The sequence below is a fragment of the Euprymna scolopes genome, chromosome 13 (assembly GCF_053919585.1).
Source record: "Euprymna scolopes isolate OS-2025 chromosome 13, ASM5391958v1, whole genome shotgun sequence".
Taxonomy (NCBI): domain Eukaryota; kingdom Metazoa; phylum Mollusca; class Cephalopoda; order Sepiida; family Sepiolidae; genus Euprymna; species Euprymna scolopes.
Genome location: NC_136494.1, coordinates 76,970,526 through 76,994,185, shown reverse-complemented (window position 1 = coordinate 76,994,185; position 23,660 = coordinate 76,970,526).

The window sequence follows — 23,660 nt, the reverse complement described above, 5'->3', positions numbered from 1 at the left end:
CTCAGACGAGCACTTGCCATGGAAATAATGATAAAACAAAGACAAGCTCGCAACGTCTCTTCTGTAGGAGAGCGGCTGCCGGGAAGAGAAAAGGGCATCCCCCACTAAGCCATGAAGTCTATTTTGTACTCTGTCAAGGCAGGATAGGCTGTTTTTAGCAGCTCCTGCCCAGATGTGGCAGCAGTATTCCATCCTTGGACGTACTTGGCTTTTATACAGATAGTAAATTGCATTAGTAGTGAGATATCTTCTGGAATTTTTGAAACTAAGTACTTCAATAAGTCATTGTTGACCAAATGCTTTTTTCCTCCTGAAATGACGGTTCCCCTTAATGTCTACGAATGTAACATCTGGTTGACAAATCGATCTGTATCATATAATCTGTTGAATCGATGGATGTAACACAATTTTGAAAAAGAAATCCATTGAAATTTCTTTTTTTTTTTCTGAAATGTATCCAGCCAGTTGAACCTGTATAAATAACTAGTTGCATGATGCGTAAAATCAATTCCCTGAACAAAACAATTTTTGCACCATCTTTATTTTTCCTTACAAAATTAAAAATCAAAATAAGGGTGGTCACTAGAAAAGCGAAAAATCTGCCAAACGGTAATTTATATTTAAAAAGAATAATTTTTAGAAAGTTTTTCAACAATAAATATTATGATACACTCACAGATGCTCAAAATGTCTTCCATGCAAATTGAAGAAATGAACAAGCCAGACACAATAAAATTTTAACAAAATAAAACTTAAACTATAAAATTTAGTTTCAAGTTTCACACTTTTCTAGCGACCAACTTGTATAATGCTGCAAAAAATTTAGATCTACAATCTTTATTCAAATATTGATAAAAATAGATTACATGATTTTGATTCTAGAAAATATCTAAAATTTAAGGATTAAGCTTAAGGAATCTTAAGAAAACAAAATTACACAATCTTACTTAATTGGTGTCTAATAACTAAAGATCCAATTCAATGCCCCTCTGTAATATTTGAGTTTCCAAATGTGAGATTGTGTCTCTTTTATCACACCTAATGTCTCTTCAAAATATTAAAAATTGAAATTTGAAGAATATTTATTAATTCATGCTTAATATCTATTCTTAAAATGTCATAAAAATCGAAGGTGGCTTAATTTTCATGAAGTGCATCAACCTCCCTTTTACTTCCTTTGCATAAACCTGAACTAAATATAGCCGACATTACTACTCTTTATGCTTAGTAGCTGTGTTCAATAACTCATAGTGATCAATTAATTTCTTTTAAGAATGAATCGTGTATATAAAAATGTATCAACATATACGCATACTTAATGTTATATAAACTCAGATCATAACACCTCTGTCTTCCCGTATTGTCCGATCAGAGAAACATTAAAATAATGTTTGTTATATGACTGTCTGAATGACTAAACATTAGATCATCTACACGATGAGTGAGTCATCATATTGGACCTATTTAATCGTAGAAATGTATATATTTATGATTTAAATGGCTTTTATTTATTTAGTGTCGATTAAAAACTTCCAAGCAAGTTGAGAGTTTCATCACAATTACCTAGAACTGTTCAGAGTATCTATTAGACCAAGGGATTTCCATAGAAATGATCTCCCTATGTCATATTCCTGCTCCAGGCAAAGCCAAGTAATCCATAAAACTGGCATTGCACTGCCATGGGAAGGAACATTCTTAACACATAAGTAAAAAAAAAGAGCGGGGATGAAAACATGCGACCAATATTCGGTCAATCAGTGACCTTTATTAGTTTGATTGACATGTGTGCATGAGCAACCTTATGCCATGTGCTGTCTGAAAAAAAAAAAAAGAATTAATCACTTCCTTGATTTTTTCGGCTGTGAACGAACGCTAACATGTGCCAGCTGAATGGCATGGCAAACAAACTGAAGGGTCATGTATGTAATCATGAAGAAGTCGGCTTCTGATCATTTAGTTTTTAGGGATGTGTTCACACTAGTTTTGAGGTTTTGCTTTAGGGCGATTTGTAAAGAGAGAAGTATTTTGTGGAGAAGTTGGATTCAGAGAAATATTTTCAGTGAAAATAATTTGCAGAGTTTATAGTCAAATGTGCGAAACAACAAGAGCCATTGTTATACAGTAAACAAAACAAAATAATGAATTAAGAAAGCATATATTCACAAAAGAAATAATTTATATATGTTTAAAATGAAAGGTTAACAACAATAGGAAAACGTAAAATGTTTGTGAATATTTTTTAGAGTTCTTGTGAAAACAAGGGGGTTCATTAGCTGAGGTATTAGAATAAGTCTGGGTCAATCAATTAAGAGCCGTGAGTTTCAGGGGTCAGAAAAATCATATTCAAAACTTTTCTGCGTAATTTTTATATATTTTTTTTTAATTTTAATTTTTTTTTCATTGAAAATTGTTTATAAGTAGCAATGCTCTTCTGTTATTAAATTAGTAAAATACTTCAATGAGGTAGTTGGATATATTTCAATGAATAAAGTGTATATAGTTTGCATACGTTAATGAGATCATGAGTTGTGTGTGTGTGTGTGTGTGTGTGTGTGTGTGTGTGTGTGTGTGTGTGTGTGTGTGTGTGTGTGTGTGTGTGTGTGTGTGTGTGTTCGTTAATGTTTATGTGTGTATGAGTGGAAAGAGATGCTGTAGAGATGGACATCCACAGTGGGGCACCCAGCGACAATGATCCGTAGATTCAGGTCGCCTGGGTTCCACTAGTTTTTTAAAGAAAAATCTGGTTTTTAAAGGGTTTAAGTAGTTCCCAGAAAGACCATTTGAAATAAACTCAGAACATTTTCTGATTGGTCCAAAATATAATTATTTGTTTTTATTCAGGATAGCGTATGTGTAGACGATGTGTGTACAAATGTGTTTATACCGTTTGATTTTGTGCCTAGATGTGTAAACATCGACTGCTACCATTCAGATAGGCAAACAAAAACCACCACAGATGCAAACAAAAATGGGCTAGGTGTAGTATAGTGATAAATGGTTACCTATATTTACACATCATGTCTGACAACTGCGTAACAAAACTATTGCCCAATTTAATTAAAAACACTCATAATAAATTTTACCAAATCATGTATGGCAGACGCTTTCTAATAAAAAAAACTATCGTGAACCATTAAGGCAGACTTTTAAAATATCAATTACAATAATCCCTTCCAAGAAAACAGAAATTTCTACTAGCTGTACAGAAATATGATTTTGAAATAACATATATACCAGGCCGTGAATCAGTAATTGCAGATACACTGTCATCTGCACATCTAACAAATAATACACAAGAGATGTCAGACACAGAAATGGATAATCATATCCATGTAGTTCTAAAACAGTATCCATCGATTGATCGTAAACTGGGTAGGTACAGAAAAGAAAAAGTGAAAGATCCTACATTACAGATATTAATGACATATGCAATCTCAAAATGACCGGAAATCAACAAGAATATACCTCCTTCAATTGTGCCATACATGCAAGTTAGTTTTACCTTAAATGAATCCAGAAGCAGGCGCCATCCATCAGCACACATAACTGACACAGATGTTGTTGGTTGGTTTTTGTTTTACGGCATATCAACCCTTTTCAGGTTATTTAATGCTGAATCCAGTGATTTTGAAGAAAAAGTTTTTAATAGAATATATTTGTTTTTTTTCCAAGTCGGTTTCTATTTAACCCATAGTTGGGACCCTAGCAGGTACTACCACTCCAGGTCAGAGTGGACCTGAGAGCAATGGCAAGTAAGGGGTGGCTCCACACTCCCCAAAGCCCACAAGCTGGGGCCTCACCATCGGATATAGTTTAAGGTCATATCCAGGACCTGACTGAGATGTAAAAGGACTAGTACTAAAAGACAAACGAATAGTGGTTCTAAAACCTTTAAGAAAAGAAGCCCTACAGAAAATTCACTATGGACATTTAGGCATAGAAGAATGCGTATCTCAAGCTAAAGAAGTAATATATTGATTGAATATAAACAGTCAGATAAAAGAAATGATAAGCACATGTTGTATAGACCATAGATATCAGAAACAAGTACAATCATTAATGCATTATGAAATATCAAAAACAGCATGGAATGGAAGAGCAGCAGACATTTTTCATCTATACAACAGAGCCTATGTAGTAACTATTACTACACAGCCAGATATTTTGATATTCAGATGAGAACACATTCGCTGCCAATATAAGTATTCTCATACCCTGGCAGTTGCTTAGTCTTGCCCGCTTCAGGTAAACTTGTCGTAAGGAAATTCTTTTTCTATTAGTTGATGCACACTCGGCATGTACGATAATTGTCTTTAACTTGAACTGGCATCACAAAATAGCACATACTGAATAGTATCTTTACGAGTTATCTTGCACTTGGCCCCCGTCGTGAATACATATATAAGTTATAACTTCTTTTTTTATTATTATTATTCAATTTTCACCATAAAAAAGGCAAAGTAGGGGGGGCTACTATTGGGACATAAGTTGCAGGGATATTATGAAGGGAGATGAGCAGCAAGATGTCTGTTCACATTATACTTGAACTTCTGCATGTCAGTACAGTTGGGAAAGCAGAATCCCGGAAGGGAGTTCCAAAGTCTAGCAGTTCTGATGAAGAAACTATTGGAGTAGAAGGCTCTCTTACACCTAGGGATCTCTACTATGTAGGGGTGTGATTTAACTGCTTGTTGAGTTTGTCAGGGGAATTTACATCAAGAGGGTACAAGTGCTTGTAGTTTGTCAGAGTATTCACCATTAAAGTACTTGTAGAACAAACAGAGGAATGCAACATTTCGTCTATGGGACTGAGGCTGAAGTTTAGATGACAGTTCAGGACCTATCAGGTTGGTGACTCTCTTTTGAACCCTGTTCAGGAGAGAGAGACGAGTAGTAGCTGCACCAGCCAAAACGTGACAACAGTACTCCATACATAGGCGAATGGTGGCCTTATAGAGGTACAGGATACTTTCAGGCGTAAGTAGTTTTCTAGCATAGTAGAGAGAGCCCACCTTCCTCGCAGCGGCCTTGGCAATGCTCTCAATGTATCTGTTCGAACTCATATTCCCTGTGAACGTTAGGCCGAGGAGTTTAAAAGAAGCATTTTCAGGTAATGTGTCTTTGGCCATTGCTATTGGTGGTAGAGAAGGTTTCTTGTAGTTATTGAAGGAAATAAGCTTAGTCTTGGCAGCATTGAATATGACCATCCATTTATGTCCCCATTCCACTACAGATTGGAGGTCTTCCTCTAGTGTTTCTGCCATTTCCTTAGATATGTGTTCATTTGTTTTCCCTTCATGCCTGTTATAGAGCGTTGTGTAATCAGCAAATATACCCATCTCAGAGGCAGTTTCATCAGAGAGGTAATTTATAAATATTAGGAATAATAAAAGACCAAGGATAGATTCCTGAGGTACTCCCACATTTATATCATATTGTTTAGATATATGACCGTCGAGAACAAACTGGATTCTTCTCTTACTTAGGAAGGATTTAATTGTTAAGTATTTTTCCATTGATGTTGTATGATCTGATTTTCCTGAGAAGATTATCGTGCCATACCCTGTCAAACGCCTTATATATATCTTATAAGTAAAAGCTGATTTGAGTTATTTTTACTACAAAAAATATACAAACTGATAAAAGCTGACAATTCCTATAGTACAAGTGGCTTTGATAATTCATTTAAAAAATAAATAATACAAATTTAATATATATTGGCCCCTTGATAAAAGGAGGGTGGACCTATAAATTCACCCTTGTCCGTCCGTTCGTTTGTCTATCTGCACTTTTCTCAATAACTATGCCTTGAATTTATGAAATTTTGCATAAACATTAAACATGATATGAGTAAAAAAAGGTAACAAAACGGGTTTTCCAGGAAAACTCTGGTTGCCCTCCTAGGGGTGCCTTTCGAGTTAAAATGGCTAAAATTGACATTTTTGTGCTTATTAAAAGAAATTGATGCCTCAGATTTTTATAAACTTTCTGAAAAGTTGTAACTAACTGATTTCTGTATAATTTTGTTTGTCTATACTTCGCAATAATTCTTGAATGTGCCCCAGGGGCTCTTTTAGCGCTAATAAAAACACTCCATTTTTGGGACTATTTTACCAATTTTTCCAAAGTTTTCTGTGTATGTCTATTTAGCAGTTTTGCATGGTGCTGAACTCAAATTTAAATATATTAAGACCTTGGTGACTTTTGGGGCTAAATGGGTGGGGGTGGGGGTGGGGGCAAATGATGGACTTACTTTTTTTTTTTTTTTTTCATGGTGCAGAACTCAAATTTACATATGTTAAGGCCTAAAACTGCACCATTTGTTCATCTTTACCAGGATCTGATGTCCCCTGGGGACCTTGGGGGCTAAATGGGGGGGGGGGGCAATGCTGAACTTAGTCATTTTTTTTATACCTCGTTCACTGTGCACTCACGGGGAATCATGTATGCTTCAATTGTTCCATATTATATTCATATGCATTATTTGTTGAATATTGTTTTTGAAAATTGCAGAAAATAGAAAAAATAGCTTAGCAATGACAATAAATTTAATAGAGCTATAGTTGGCAGCGAATGTGTTAAATAATTGTGAATCACACACGATGATCAAGAAAAGAGGGCATACTTTTATCATGCTAAGTATTCCTCAAACAGTGATAAGTGACAATGGTCTAGAATATGCATCATCAAAATTCAAACAATTTGCAAAAAAGTAGGATTTTAAACCCATTACAACAAGTCTAAATCATTCACAAGCAAAAGAATTAGTTGAGAGAAATATACAAACAATCAAAAGAAAATTAAAAGCAGCATTCAAACGTAAGCAAAATCTATATTTAGAAATGTTAACACTAAAAACTATTCCTTTAAAGGATAGGTCTCATGTAGTAGCTCAACCATTCATGAAAAAAACTCTGCAAATACCAACACCATAGTTCATACAAAAGTGCAGCAGTCCAGGATTGCTTCATTAAGCCATTTCAAATGAAATCATTAACGTTATCATGATGCTATGCACACTCGAGCAATAATGGTCAGATCGTCAGATGGTGACACTGAATTCTTTGACATTCACACCAGGGTTCTTTAAGCCCCTTTTCTTTTCATAATCTGTCTTAACTATTTAGTTCATACCTCTGCTGATAATAACATTTTGCCCCACATTTGGGCATTAAAACGTCTCAATGAGACAAAGTGATTTTGAGGCTACAAGCCTCGAGTGAATTTCGAACCTTGATTTCAACCTGAATCTATGTGGAAACTGGTAATCTGAAAAGATAAATTTGGCACCAAGAGTACCCTTGGCAATTAATAATAACAAGCAATCTGATAGGTTCAAACAAAATTGTGGGCAGACAAACCGACCAATGAGGAGCCTGCTTATTTCTGCAGAATTTCTTACATCCACTACTCTTCTTTTGGCAAAACTTGCAGAAAACGCTTTATTTTACGGTTGTAAATCCAGCACACTGGATTTCACCTTAAATGAATCCAGAAGCAGATGTCATCCATCAGTATACATAACTGACACAGATTACGCATATAATATTGCTCTGTTCGCAAATAACACTACAGATGAACAAATACTGTTACATGAACTATAAAAGTCTGCAAATGACATTGATCTTTACATTAATGCAAATAATATGTATGACCATCAATATAGAGGGAGCGATCAAATGCCAAGATGGAACGACACTGAAAGAAGTCACTAAGTTTACATACCTGGGTAACAACATAGGTTCCACGGAGAGAGACATCGAAATTTGTATCTCAAAAGCATGGACTACATTGGATAAGCTGCAGTCAGCATGGAATTCAAGGTTAACTTAGAAACTGAAAAGGCAGTTCTTCAGATCAGTGGTGAAGACTATACTTCTTTATAGTGCTACAACCTGGACGCTCAGCAAAAGACTGGAAAGAAAGCTAGACGGCATGTAATATATCTTGGCAAGATCACCCGACAGAGCAGCAATTTATGGCAACCTATGGACCATCTTTACTACCATCAGAGAGAGAGAGAGTCTACGATTTGCTAGTCACTGCCAGACGAGCAAGCAACAACTGGTGAGAAATGTATTGTTGTGGGCTCCACAGCATGGGCACACGAGCATAGGACGACCTAGATCCACGTTGATCCAGCAAATTGCACATGATGCATACTGTGATTCTGAAGATCTGAGGCAGCTGATAGAAGACAGGGAAATCATCTGGAGAGAGAGAGAGAGAGAGAGAGAGAGAGAGAGAGAGAGAGAGAGAGAGAGACACACACACACACACACAGAGTCACATAGGCTCGGACAAGAAGCCAAACTACTCTGCACAATAGTTCCTAACAAAGTACAATAAAGTAATGAAAAAGAATCAAGCAGATAAAAAAAATTTTTTTCAAAAATCATGGAGATTGAAATAGAAAAGGTAAAGTGGTTAAAAAACTAAAAGAACTTTGTTCATATCTGATATTAACAGAAACAGGAAATTAAAACGTAACAGACATCACTTGTTGAAAACATAAGAACAATAACCAAAACAAAAACAGTGAAATACAACAGCACACATAACAAACCAGTAGAAAACAAACCCAAAATAGGAAGAACAATTAAGATAGGAACTAGTGTTGAAAACCTTGGTTAACCAGGAATAAAAAATCAATAATAATAAATAACATAATTTTTAAAAAATAAATAAAATAAAAAAAAAAAGACGGTGGACGTTTACGAAATTAGGGTTTGTATTACTATACACATAGATTCGAAAACCTTGTCAAAAAACAAATATAATTTGTTTTTTGACAAGGTTTTCGAATCTATGTTGTGCTGTCACTCCCTCACTTACCCCCACACACGCTCGTACGCAAATAAACGAACGTTTATTCATTTCAATTTCCCTGTGCATTTTGCAGAAAAATAAGTTCTTCCAGCAACGACATAATTTCAAATATGCCCACACGCTTTTCTCCCAACAAAAGTAAAATGAACATATTTCTGGCGGACGTAGTTGAAGATTTTTTTTTTTTTTACATAGGCATCACCACTTATCAAGGCCAAGAGGCCACTCAAGGATAAGGGTTAAAGAGTGTACAGTAGACATTGAACAATATAGTAATCATTAGTAATGAAAATTTGGTAAATTTGATAACTTATATAGAACGGCTCATCAAGAACTTATTTACGTTAGACTTGAACACAACCATATTGTAGTCAGCCGGAAAGCAGGAAAACGGAAGACAATTCCACAGGCGTGCAGTTCTAAGAAAGAAGCTTTGTTCATGGTATCTACGTTTAGGTTTAGGCACAGATAAAGAGTGGGGGGAATTATTGATAGTGTGTACAGCTAGACGAGTGTTTCTTGTGAAAGTTTTGCGAGGGGGGACTATAGATTGAAGCTCAGTCGAAAACTTTCCATGAAAATAACGATACATCAGAGACAAACTCGCAACATCTCTTCTATGAGATAGAGGTTGCAAGGAAGAGAAAAGGACATCTCCTACGAGGCTACGAAGTCTATTTTGAACTCTATCAAGGCAGGACAAGTCCTTTCTAGCAGCTCCTGCCCAGATGTGGCAACAATATTCATGTGAGACAAGCGACCAATGAGAAAATTTAGAAGATTGTCTTTTTAACGCTTTTCCAAAAACCAAAATAGCAGCAATAGAAATCTTGTTTTGGAGCCGGTCCAAAAAGTATTTAAACGCATCAAACATTCTTTCTTCCCTTCTTTTTCCCTTCTTTCTTCTTCTCTTCTCACTCCGACGTGACATGAGAACATGTCTCTCGTTTTCATCTCATCGTCGCTTTCAAAGCTGTCGAAACCATAATTACACACGCCACGTGGGCACCCAAAAATCACACTTATGCACACACGCACCCATTCCGTATATTTTCTATAAGAATTAATAACAACGGACGACTTTCCTCATGGGACTTTTGAATAAGGCGAACTTCGCTAGTTAAAACACAAACCTTGAAATAAGGACATTATTTTCACACAAGACTTTCACCTTCCAATCTTATTAATTCAATGAAGGACTTTCATCTAACATTCTAATCATAATGATTTCTCAAGAACTTTTACCGATCAGACCATTGCTTGTGTTACAAACAGCTACCTCGACATCAAATATTGTTTTATTATTCTGTTAGTAATATAGAGTAGATATTTGATTGGCATGTTCTGACTGAACGAGGATCCACCAAAACCCAGTGTTAAAATCAGTCTGAACATTCTCTTTTTCTGACCGAGGACAGAGAGAGTGACATGCGACGACGGAACAGTTACTACACTGCAACCCGATCTCGGAAGCAGAGAAAAAACCTACTACGGATTTCATCACCCGCGGAGAGAGAGAGAGAGAGAGAGAGAGAGAGAGAGAGAGAGAGAGAGAGAAAGGAAGAGAGAGAGGGAGGGAGGAGAGAAGAAAAACAGAGAACGAGGGAGTTGAAAAACGTTCGATCAACATTAGCACCAAACACCTCCCACCTCCTCCATTATGAAGGAAAGTGACAGGGTGTCCGCGGTCAACGCACGTAGTGACCGCGTTTGTGCCAAGAAGCAAAAAGGAATCAGAATACGATTTCGTCAATTCTATTTTTAGAATCAAGGGGCGAAACAAATAAAGGAAAAAAATAATAATTCCCTCGTGCGGATAGTCTTGACCAAAAGTCAGACCGCGTAAAACGTGTTTCTGGATAACCAAAGCGATATGTCATATTTCCGAAGTTGGTAAAGATGGAGAAAAAAAAAGATACCTAAATTAATCCGTCGATAAAGCTATTTTGAATAACCCAAAACGGATGCCGACAGGCATGTTTAAAAAAAAAGAAAAAAAAATATCTGCGAAGTCATCGTTTGGAACTTATGTCTCCCACGCGGAAGTGAAATGTGTCGCACGGCGTCGAAAGACTGACTTTGGTGATTGAAACTTTCTTCCCTCACAAGAGATTTTATTTGGATTAACTGTAGCAATTGCAAATTGTCAAAAGAAAAGAATCGAACTGTATGTGCAAAAAAAAAAAAAAACTTTACTTTCTTTCTCTGTCGAGCTGGAGATCGGACTTTGGGGTCGTGTGGACTGGTTGCTGCCGTATACCTTTTGTCTTTCTGTTATAGGATTCTCTTTCAGTTAATATGTTAAAAATATTCCTCAATCCCATTAGCTTTGAATATATTTGTTTTTGTTAAATCTTTTTCCCCTTATCGTTAATAAATTTACTTTTATATGATTTGAAAGTGTTTGTTTCGTTATCTCTTGCAAATCTTATTGTGTTCGATTTTTGTGTTTATTTGGTATCCGCCTGTCTCACAAAAAATAATTGTTTTATTTATTTCAAACCTTTTTTGTATAAAAAAGGAAAATTGAACCCAATCTGAGACTTATGAACATACCCCTAATGCAGAAGATTTGTCTGCCTATGATAAGCGTTTGCTATCCATAAATGCCCATCCATATCCCTGTGTTTGCATTTTATTTAATTTTATTGTTATATCTAAATATTGCCCCGGCCCGTATGTAATACTTGTTCATCTTGTTACTTTTGTTGAAAAATAAATGCGGTGCATTTTAAACGAGAAAGAGATATCATTTTGCTTAATTCCTTTTTTATTATTATGTTTGGGATAGAGAGATTTAATTTCACTTAAACTTCTTTTCCCCTACAAATTGGTGACACCCGATTGTGAGATAAAAACATGCACTTCCTTCTACAACCCTACAGTTCCACATTACGTTATTTTCCCATTTAAACCAGGACCGCAGACATCAGTCTACACTGACTCCTTGCCTACGCAAAGAATAGAGACCGGCTATTTAAAGGCTTTCAAATCATTTTCGGGATTAAATCAAGCGAAACAAGAGCATGGATTCGTCACATTCATAAATATCTCCAGCCACCCTATCGTTAGACATCCCGGTATTTAACCCAGGCAACATCAAATTCTGGTTCATCCAAATCCAAGCTTTATTTGATACGAAGCGGATAATGTAGGACACGATACACTTACCTGGTCGAGAAATTACCTACCGACATCATGGAGTAGGTAATGGATTTGCTCGAAACTATACCAGAAGAAAACTCTTATGACCGGCTGAATGGAGGCAATTCTAAAACGAACTGGCTTATCCAACGAATCGATGCTAGTGCTACACAACCTCTTTACGCAGGTTGAACTTGGAGACCACACTCCATCGCAGTTGTTACATCACATGCGCACCCTTTTGGGAGATAACAAGATGTCGGAGAACATAATGAGGAGTTTGTGACTGGATAAACTACCAGCATGAACAGTGCAAACCCTCACACCAACGACAGAAGGAACAGAGCCTGACAAACTGGCAGAAATAGCAGACCAGATTCACGAGAGCCTCCGGGCATGCCAAGTAAACTCGCTACAACAACAGCCTATGCCACAAAGAGATGAAGAGCTACCAGAGCTAAAAGCAACGGTCGAGAAACTGTCCAAACAAATATTGAAGGCAGATCGCCAGTGCTCATATCACAACAGGTCGCCCTACAGACGAAGGGGTACCAGCAGAAGTAGAAACGTGGAACGCGACAGAGCGGGTGGACACTGTTTCTACCATAGTAAATTCGGCAGTTACACACAACACTGTACCCACCCTTGTTCCTTCAGTAACAGAACGAAACAGGGAAACAAGGACGCCAGCCAGTAAAGATGACGAATGTTGCTGGACCCTCTGTAAAAGGTCGTCTGTTCTATACCCGTGACAGCACCCACAGATATAATTTTCTAATAGACACTTACGTCAAAGTAAGAGTAATCCCACCGCTGACCAGTCAGAAGATTGTGACCCAATCGTATCACTTGCAAGCAGCCAACGGTACCAAGATATCCACATTTGTAGATAAATCACTGACTATTAACATCGGCTTGAGGCGAACTTTCATGTGGATTTTACTTTAGCCAATGTAACAATACCCATAATATGAGCGGATTTCCTGGCGAAATTCAACTTGTCTGTAGACATGACCAACCACACATTAACAGACAACCAAACAAAATTGATGTTCAGAGGAGTCTCCACTCGATACCAGTAAACAGGTATCAGTTCAGCCCTACCTGAGGACCCATCTATCCATCGATTACTCCAAAAATATCTGCAGCTGTCTCAGCCATTCAGGGACATGGATACGGTCAAGCATAGTGCTAAACTCTACATTAAAACAACCGGACAACCAGTCCACGCCACCCCCAGACGTTTTAAACTGGATAAATACCAAATAGCGAAGGAAGAATTTCAGCACATGCTACAATAGGGATTTATCCAACCCTTAAAAAGTGCATGGTCTTCTCCCTTACATATGGTGCAAAAATCGGACAGTACATCCTGGCGCCCATGCAGCGATTTCAGAAGACTAAATGCACAACCTGCACTGGACAGATACCCTATTCCTCACATCCACGATTTTGCGATCAGATTACAGAACACGACGACGTTTTCGAAGTTGGATCTAGTGAAGGCATACTACCAAGTTTCCATAGCAGAGGAGGATATCCACAAAACCGCATTGACCACACCATTTGGACTTTACGAATTCACTCGCATGCCCTTTGGACTTTGAAATGCTAGTCAAACTTTCCAACGCTTAATAGACGAGGTTTTCTGAGGATTGCCATTCATATTTGCATATGTGGATGACATCCTGATTGCTACTAAAAATCTTGAGGGACATAAACAGCACCTGCACCAAGCTTTCCAGGGATTATCTCACTAAGGCCTAAAAGTAAACGAAAAATGCATCTTCGACCAATCAGAAGTCAACTTCCTTGGACACACGATAAACGAGTGTGGAATATCACCACTACCCAAAAAAGTGAGTGTCATCGCTAATTTTCCACAGCCCATATCTGTTCAACAAGTCCATCGATTTATAGGGATAATCAACTACTACAGCTGATTCTTACCCAACTGCTCTGAAATTCTCGCGCCACTAACATCGCTGTTGCAGAACAAGACCAAGAACCAACAGTTAACATTAGATGGACCAGCCTTAGCAGCTTTTACTCAAGCAAAGAAAGCCCTAGCAAATTTCACAAAGCTGACTTACGTAAATGACAAAGAAGGTACCAGACTCACACTTACAATGGACACATCAGACGTAGCCGTAGGGGCAGTCATACACCAGCACATTTTTGGGAGAATTATTGGCAATTTACCTGGCGATTAAACATTTCAAACACATCTTAGAAGGCAGAAATTTCACGATCTACACAGATCACAAACCGTTCATCTTGTTATTTTTGTTGAAAAATAAATGCGGTGCATTTTAAACGAGAAAGAGGTGTCATTTTGTTTTATTCCTTTTTTTATTATTTTGTTTGGGGAAAAGAGATTTAATTTCACTTAAACTTCTTTTTCCCTACAATGTGTATAGTAATACAAACACGGAAATTGACCTCACCTCTAAATTCCACAATTTACACTTTTCCCCCGTTAACCTCATTGATTACAAACTTAACTTTCAGATTAAAAACAACATTGTGACCATCACAGAGAAAAATATTACCACTCTCTTACGCGACCGGTGTTTATCAATAAAAAGTATGGGGGGGGTAAGGTCAACTTTTACTTTCTTTCCAATTGGACGACGACTTTTACAGATTTTCGAGTATGCTGTAATTGAATGGCTTAGGAGTAAAAACATCTGACAATTCAACGTGTCTACCTTTTAACATTTGATACTAATAATATTTTTGTTTAGCTGACAATACTTTGGTTTTGCCTGACACTAAAATAGAACATTGCCATTTATATTCGGGGCAAACAAGTAGTTTTCTTTTTCTTTTTCTTTTTTTTTTTTAATTCACAACAAATAATTGTTACGAAAAGCAAGCACTTTTATTTTAAAAAAAAAAAAAAAAAAGCATTTTCTTATAGTTGAGATTCTTTCAAGCGAGACGACGCGGATGAAATATATGTTCGAACATGCTTTTCTTCACATATACACACCCATACGTACGCACGCACATACGCACACGCACACACACACGCATGCATATACACATCCTCATACACACACTCACATTCATGCGCATGCAGACACACACGCTAACGTGCACACACACACACCTGAGCTGTGACGTCACTTGCTTTAAAGTGAAAGCCAGACATGCGCAGTCAGAACAATAACTCCAGTATAAAAGTCAACAAAACCTGTCAACTTCCCTTTTTTGTCCGGACAAGCAGCATTCGACCTGTTGAATCGACGAACAGACCGCGCGCCCTAACGTCACTTTCCCTGCTACTGTAATGTGGGATAAGCACACATACACTTTATAACCTTTCTCTCTCCATGAACTGGATTGACTTTCTCACTCTATCTCCCCTTCGGCTTTGGGCCATCAACACAGACATGTGCGCGACTCTCTACTGAGCTTAACCCTCTCTTTCTACAGGCCGGCTTGCCACTTCGCGTTTCTCTATTGCATTCCCTTTTCCTTCCACGCGCGTTGTCGTCAACGGCTGAATGAACATGTGTACACCAAAGACTTTCATTTCTCAACATAAAATAAACGACATGTTAATTTTATTCCAGCATTTGAGTTCTTTGTTTCTTTCATTCAATTTGTTTCATTATTTTGTCTTGTAGCGAGTTAGGGTATTTATATCCTGGTCCACAACATATATAACAGAGAGAGAGAGAGAGAGAGAGAGAGAGAGAGAGAGAGAGAGAGAGAGAGAGAGATGGAAGGGGCTTCAAGATAAATAAATTCCGGTCACGTGTCAGAGGGAGCGTTAATTACTTTCAGTGCCATGCGTAGATTGTCCGCCATGCTTTTTAACGATTTTTGAAAAGTGGCAGGATTGTTAACCTCCGCCAAAAAAACAAAAAAAAAACATGTAACATATAGTTAAATGGGAGTTTTCTCCTTTTCCCACTACTCTTTTTTGGCAAAACTTGCGGAAAACGCTGTTTTACGGTTGTTATAAAAATGGAACAGAAATTTAAATTTCGTTCCGTATTAATCTTTTTTTGCTTGGTATGAACCCCTGGACCTTAATAAACAAGCATCAAAACGTAAATGTTTGGAAAAATAAAACTTAAATATGTTTTTTGCAAAAACAAAAAAAAAAACGTAAATATGTTTGAAAAAAAATATATGTTTAAAATTAAAATATAACAAAAACATTTATTTTTATTTCAAGGGTGGCATTATATAAATTTTGTGCTTCCGTAACGGGGTGGACAGACAGTCACGCCACCTATAGTCAAACCGAAGAAACAGGCTTTCTCTTTCTTCACGATTACCGTTTTTCTTACATGATGCGTTCCAGTGCGAACGGGCATAAGTGACTTATCACATATTTATTGCCTTTTTTCAGAGGCTGTCATTGTGAAAAGGGAAATAACTCAATTTTACTAAGATTAATTGTGCTAAGGGAGATAACTCCATTCTACTAAGAGCTTGGTTTATTTTTTCATACGAAAATCTGAGATGCTAAAACGGCAACTTTGAGTAATTCTTTCGACCATGACAAACTTTGTAAAAGGGCCAATATAAAATCAATTAAAAAATTGGCTTGAAAGAAAATGTGAAATTTTTGCACTAGATATATTTTTTTAATAGAATAAAATGTTTTCTCAATAGTTTGGATCTGTGTTCGCATTATAAAAATATATTACATTATTAATTATTTATTGATTCCAAGCGATGCGAGGAACTAGTGCTGAAAATTTGTGTTAACTGCCCTAAAAATGCTAGAATAACTCACAAATGGGGGATCATCTTACAATAAATTTTAATTCGAAAAAGATTCTCCTTTCTAAAATTATACCAAATTTGTTGCATTATTGTAGGCACCGCCAAAACTGGGGGGGGGGGGCAGGTCAGTACTTTTTGACGGACCGTCTTTTTAAAAATCTACCAAAAATCAGGTAATTATCCGATCAATACGAAATTTTCAGCGATTATTAGGAGAAGAATGAGCTTTATAACAGTGTACTTGTTTTTCATAAACGATATTTATATATATATATTTTTTTGCTTACAAAACCCCCCCTTGTTTTGAAGTGGGAACAAATATGCTTAAAATAATCATCTGAAACTGAACAAAACATATTGTGTTGTTGTAAGGGACAGAATTATAGATTAAAAAAAAAAAAAAAAAATGTTTGCATACCTTATTTTGACGTCTGAATATCAGAACTTCGATTGTGTTTAATTATCCCGCTTTTGAGTTTTGAAGTGTGAAATTCGGTGAATATGTTAAGTAAAATAATTAATTTAAGTTAAGCAAAACAAAAAAAAAAATTTTAATATTTATACGAAAAAAGCCATTTTAAAATTTTTGATAAATAAATTAACAATTTTTTTTTAGCGAGCCGAATAATGCATGACCATTATTAAACAGAGCATGCTTTGATTAATCGATACCAAAAAAAAAAAATTCGATAAATATTGTGCCCTTTGTGTTAAAAATAGCATCATTTTTTTCGATCTCGTTTGAAAACGTTTGCCGCCTTTCGACTACAGTGGACCAAACGCGCTGAAATAATTTTTTTTTATTCTGCTTTAAATTGCCCCCTCCCCCCATTTTGGGGAGCCTGGCCCCCACACACATACACATTAAAAATCAAACTCATACAAATGGTCACCCATCTGGTACTGGCCAGCCTCAGCTTAATAATACATTGAAATTTTCGTCACTGAAAAATAAGTTTTTTTGGCCTGTTTGGTCTTCCATAGTTTTCGTCTCATCAAAAGAAAACGTAAACAGAGTCGATCTGAACTCTACGGCGACGCGAAATATCTGGTTACCTATATGAATAAGTGGAATTATTTGAAATTCAGGTACTTATATTATAATATTTTTGCATATTCTCTTAGAAAATCATCCTAAATCTTAGTTAGACAATAAATGAATAAATAAATTATTTCAAAACCCCTTTTTTTTAATATTTAAGTACGTTTTTTGTGCAAGACAAAAAATATCAATTGTTAACTTTTTGGGAAAATTTTACATTTAAAATTGAATTAAAAATAGTAGAAAAAGTTTTACATTATTCTGTTTTCTATATGATAAAATTCAGGGTTTTATCTTTCTGGAAAAAAAAAAAGTTACTCAGAAATAATGGATTTTAATAAATGTAATTTAGTTTTAAAAAACAACAACAACTTGATTTTGCGGCCATTTTTGGCGGTGCCTATATTATTGCTATGTATTTTGTTTGTTTGATGGATGATTTGAGCGAAGGATTTGATAATTTATTTATTTTTATATTATGTGTGTGTGAACATTTCTTTTTTTTAATGAAATATTTTTTTTAAAAATAAAATACTTTTGGTGTAAATAAAAAAATACTTTAACATATGAGAAATTAGACAACTTGAATTGTGTAACTTCATCGGTTGATTGGTTTAGCATATTGTATTTAATTACAGCCTTTCTCATTGGTTGATTTGAATTTTAACCCGCGAGCGAAAACTTCTGTCCAAGAAAAACTTTCAAACAAGATGGACTCATATTAATATGGCACAGTGGTTAGAGTACTTGGAAAAATCAATTGTAAAAAGTGATATTCTCTTGAAGGTTGAAGGTTCAATCCTCAGTGTGGGCGACCAAAAAATACAATTGCGAATTTATAGCAAGCCCCATGCTCCCCAATGGTTTACTTCTACTTGTGCAGCTGCCATTGTGCAAAGGCAGCATGCGTATCGCACATAAGTCCAGTTCAAACAGACAGAAGTATATAGAAGCCAAAAGTAACTGTAAGAAAGAAATACTGACAGCTAAGAAAGAATTTACTGAATCCACCAAAAAACTAATCGAATTACAGAAATTAGGAACCCGTGACTTCTGGAAAATCTAGAAGATTGTAGTAAATAACGGACAATCAACAATTCCCCCACTATCCAACAATCATGAGGTTGTTCTCTCAGCAACATGTTTGCCAGTCGGTTTGCCTCCAAATCCACACTGGACCCTGCTAACCACTCCCTCCCTGACATTCCTTTGCGGACAGACGCCACACTAGATGATCTGAAAATCACCACATCTCAGGTGCATGCTATCATAAAAAATCTTAACACTTCAAAGCATATGGACCTGATCTCATTTCGGCTGTGCTAATAAAAAGTGCTCTGCCAAAGTAGCTCCAGTTATCTCCAAACTTTACAACAAATGCCTTAATGAATCTTGCTTTCCTGACTGCTGGAAAACTGCTTTTGTGGTACCAGTTTTCAAAAATTCTGGAAAAAGAACTGACCCAGTAAATTATCGCCTCATTAGCCTCCTCCTACTTTTCACCAAAATATTTGAGTCCATAATTAACCAAGCTCTAGTCCACCAATTTACAGATGCTAAACTTCTGACCGACCAACAATATGGATTAGGCAAGCCCGTTCCACAGCAGACAGCCTAACTGTAATCTCTGAATGTATATGCCATTTACTGGACAAAGCAGAGGAGGATAGAGCGGTAACTTTAGATATATCTAAGGCTTTTGAAAAGGTATAGCATGAACGTCTTCTCAGGAAAATCAGATCATACGACATCACTGGAAGAATACTTAACATAATTAAATCCTTCTTAGATAAGAGAAAAATCCAGGTTGTCCTCGACGGTCGTACATCTAAACAATATGATATAAATGCGGGAGTGTCTCAAGGGCTATCCTCTGACCTCTATTATTCCTAATATAAATGACCTCTCTGACAAAATTGTCTGTGAGATGGGTATATATGCTGATGACACCACGCTCTATAACAGACATGACAGGAAAACAAATGAACACATATCTAAAGAAATGGCAGAAACACTAGAGGATGACCTCCAATCTGTAGTGGAATGGGGACAAAAATGGATGGTCACATTCAATGCTGCCAAGACTAAATTTGTTTACTTCAATAATTACGAGAAACCATTTCTACCACCAATAGCAATGGCCAAAGACTCTTTATCTGAAAGTACATCTTTTAAACTCCTCAGCCTAACGTTCACAGGGAACATGAGTTGGAAAAGCTACATTGAGAGCATTGCCAAGACCACTGAGAAGAAGGTAGGCTCTTTCTACCATGCTAGAAAACTAAACTTCTATCAAACTTTGTGAATAGCAATACATGACTGAAGTATTTGGTCAATTGCTGAGGTCGTTGAGAATTCTGAACAGAAAGAAACAGAGTTTAATTGAGGACTGAAAGGAAGAATTGCCTTGGTCGGGGAGGATCATTCCTTCGCTGGATGAGAATAGAGTATGCTGGGTGTGGCATCAGGACGGATGGTGCACTTTGTTCTTAGCGAGAGAAAATTGATGAGACAAGTTAAGGGAAGAAAAGGGACTAACTCTGTCAGAAAGGATTTTCCCTTTTCTGGATGAAGATAAAATATATTAAGTTTGGCATCAGAGCAGATGCTGCCCCTTGTCCACAGCCAAAGGGCGAGACAAGTTAACGGATAAAAAAAAGTTGGGGCATTATAGAATTTAGTAAAGCTGCACAGGAAAGTGTGATATTGTGTAAGTTAAGTTTGGAGAACATATTAGCTGTGGTGGAGACTCGGTTTCCTTGCACCAGGGTATTCAGGGAGAACGATATGCACCCTTCTTGGCCAGCACGTTCATGTTGTTTTGGATAATTAGGGCCATTGTGAAGCTCTACAAGGGTAGAAATTATGAGATGTAAACGGAGATGTTTCGCAGATTAGCAGATGATGGTTGTGCAATAGAAGCAAGAGTGTTCTGCACGTTGGGAGGAGATATGCAGTCCGGTGAGAAGGTTCTGAAATTGTGGAAGTATGAAATACCGTTGGGATATGTGCCTCGATGCCAAGAGGTGTGCATGAGCTGAGGACGTTGAGTTCTTTCTCTTCGTGTAAAGGATTGAGTGAGAGAAGAAATAGGTTGAAAAATTGTATGTGTCTAAAGAAAATAAACCCCACGACAAACAATTCTAGGGTAGAATTAAATAGGCAGAGGGGCTTAGAACTAATTGAGATTTCAGGTGTCACATAATTTTGGGACAGCAGGTGGCGATTGGAGATGGGCTGAGCCTTTCCAGTTACCAAACAAAATTGTAGCTGAACTGAAAGAGAAGAAAAATAAAATTAAAAAAGAAAGTTTTTTGCATGCACATGGATTAAGTCGTAGAAAAGGACCGAAAATAAAAATTTAAAAAGTGAAAGAAACAAAAACATGTTTTGCACGCACATGGTTTGATGGGTTGCAGTTATAAAGAAGGACTGAAAATAAAAATTTAAAAAAAAACAGAAAAGACAAACAGTTTTGCATGTTCGTGGTTTACAGGCACCTTAAAAGGAATAGTAAAGTGAAAAAAAAAAGAGGTATTAACTCTTTCCTAAAAAAATAATGCATGTGTAGACGAATATCGAATTCCTGACTAAATGAACTGTTGAAGTTCACAATTGAACTTTTTACTCGGGTTATACTGGGGTATTTTTGTTGCTGTTATTTTGGCAGGGATACGTGGAAATGCTGTGATGGCTGCATTTCCCCCCCATAAGGCTGGGATGGATGTGACACGATAGAGTGTCATGAGTGCATGCAGTGAGGTGCATACTGCGGTGAATGGGGTGTTTGACCAGACGAGATGGGGTTAGGGGATGCAGAGAAATGCTAAGATATAGTTGGCAACATGAGACCAACCGCCACGCTGTCATTATTAGTTTGTTACGCACAAGCCAGATGGCACATCATCTCAAAAATGGAGACAGAATTAAAATTATCTTCTTGAGATGTCAGAGATGTTTTGATTTAGGAAAGGCATTACTGATAAAGACCTTACACAGCGTTGAGTGAAGAAATCCAGAAAAACTGTCACAGATATCAGTGTGAGCAACCACCCTCCTCCCAGGAAGGAGAGGGGGAGGTGTTGAATGATTGAGATAAAAAGAGGCACTGAAAGGAAGAGAGAAAGGATCTTTTAACTACCCCACCCCTCCTCTCTGAGGGAGAGGAGAGGAAAAGGGGTTGGATTCGCGTGGGAGGAGGATTCTGAAGGGAATTGAGTTGCAAACCAGCAAACCAAACGGTTGGCCGGCTGGGCACTCCTCGGCCTGATGTGATGGTGTTAGCTAGACTGTGTTGGACGATTTGTGACTTTCGTTTGTCTGATTAGGCATCATTCACGTTTTTTTTTTTTTTTTTTACATGAGGGTCACCTCTTATCAAGGCTCAGAGGTCACTGGAGGATAAGGGTTAATGGGTATACATTAGTTATTGTGGTTTTAGCATAGTAAACATTAGTGAGAATTTTATAACTTGGATTACTTAGGGGACGGTTCAGTAAGAACTTTTTCACGTTGGACTTGAAGACAATCAGATTGTAGTCAGCTGAAAAGCAGGCAAATAGAATGGAGTTCCACAGGCGAGCAGTTCTAAGAAAGAAGCTCTGTTCATTGAATCTACGTTTGGGTGTAGGCACAGATAAAGAGTGTGAGAAATTGTTGATAGTGGTTCTGGAAAGACGAGTGTTTTTCGTGAACGTCTGGCGAGGGGGGAGCCATAGATTGAAGTTCAGATGAGCACATGCCATGAAAATACGATAAAGCAGGGATAGGTTCGCTACATCTCTTCTGTGGGAAAGAGGTTGCATCCCCCACTAAGCTACGAAGTCTATTTTGAATTCTGTCAAGACAGGATAAGCTGCTTCTAGCAGCTCCTGCCCAGATGTGGCAACAGTACTCCATCGTTGCCCGAACCTGGCATTTATATAGGTAAAGAATTGCATCAGGAGTGAGATATCTACTTGAGTGGTAGAAGGATCCCACCATTTTTCCAGCGACTTTGGCAATGGATTTGATATACATGTTCCATTTCAGATCAGGAGTAAAGGTCAAGCCCAGAAGCTTGTCAAAACATGAGGCCTCCCCAAGATGGGAGCCATTCATTTCGATTGATGGCAACTGGCCAACAGAGAATTGATGATGTAAACATAGAAGCTTGGTTTTAGATGTATTAAAAGTAACCAGCCTCTTTTTTCCCCATTGTACCATGTACTCAAGATCAGAGGAGAGAGAGTCAGAGAGAACTTGGTTGTTCATGGTCTTCGAAGTGCTACCTTAGATAGTAGTGTCGTCAGCATAAATGTCTACGAATGATCTAAGGATGTGGCTTGGAAGATCATTGAGTTAGAGCAGGAAGAGGGTTGGACCCAGGATGGACCCCTGAGGAACTGTAGCATTAATACTGACAGCTTCTGATTTCTGCCCATCAACCACTACTCTTAAGAACCTATCAGAGAGAAATGATTTAATAGTTAAGAAAACATTTCAAGCTATACCATGACTGGAGATCTTGGGAAGTAGACCTTTATGCCATACCATATCAAAGGCCTTTGATATGCCAAGAGCAATTGCCCTTGAGAGGAAGCCTCTGTCGAGGGATTCGCCAATCCTATGAAATATAACTGTAAGCACATCTGCTGTAGATCTAGCAGAACAGAAACCATATTGCATGTCACTAAGAAGGTTATTTTTGCTGAGATGGTTGACTACTTCTTTATTTAGCACAGATTCCAACAGCTTACTCATGATGCATGGGAGACTTATTGGTCTATACTGAGAGGGAGATGAGCGATCACCTGAATTCTTAAATACAGGGCATACTGATGAGATTTTCCAAGGTGTTGAGAAGCATTTCTTCTTAAGACAATGCTTAAATAACTTTGTAAATATGAGCGCTAGT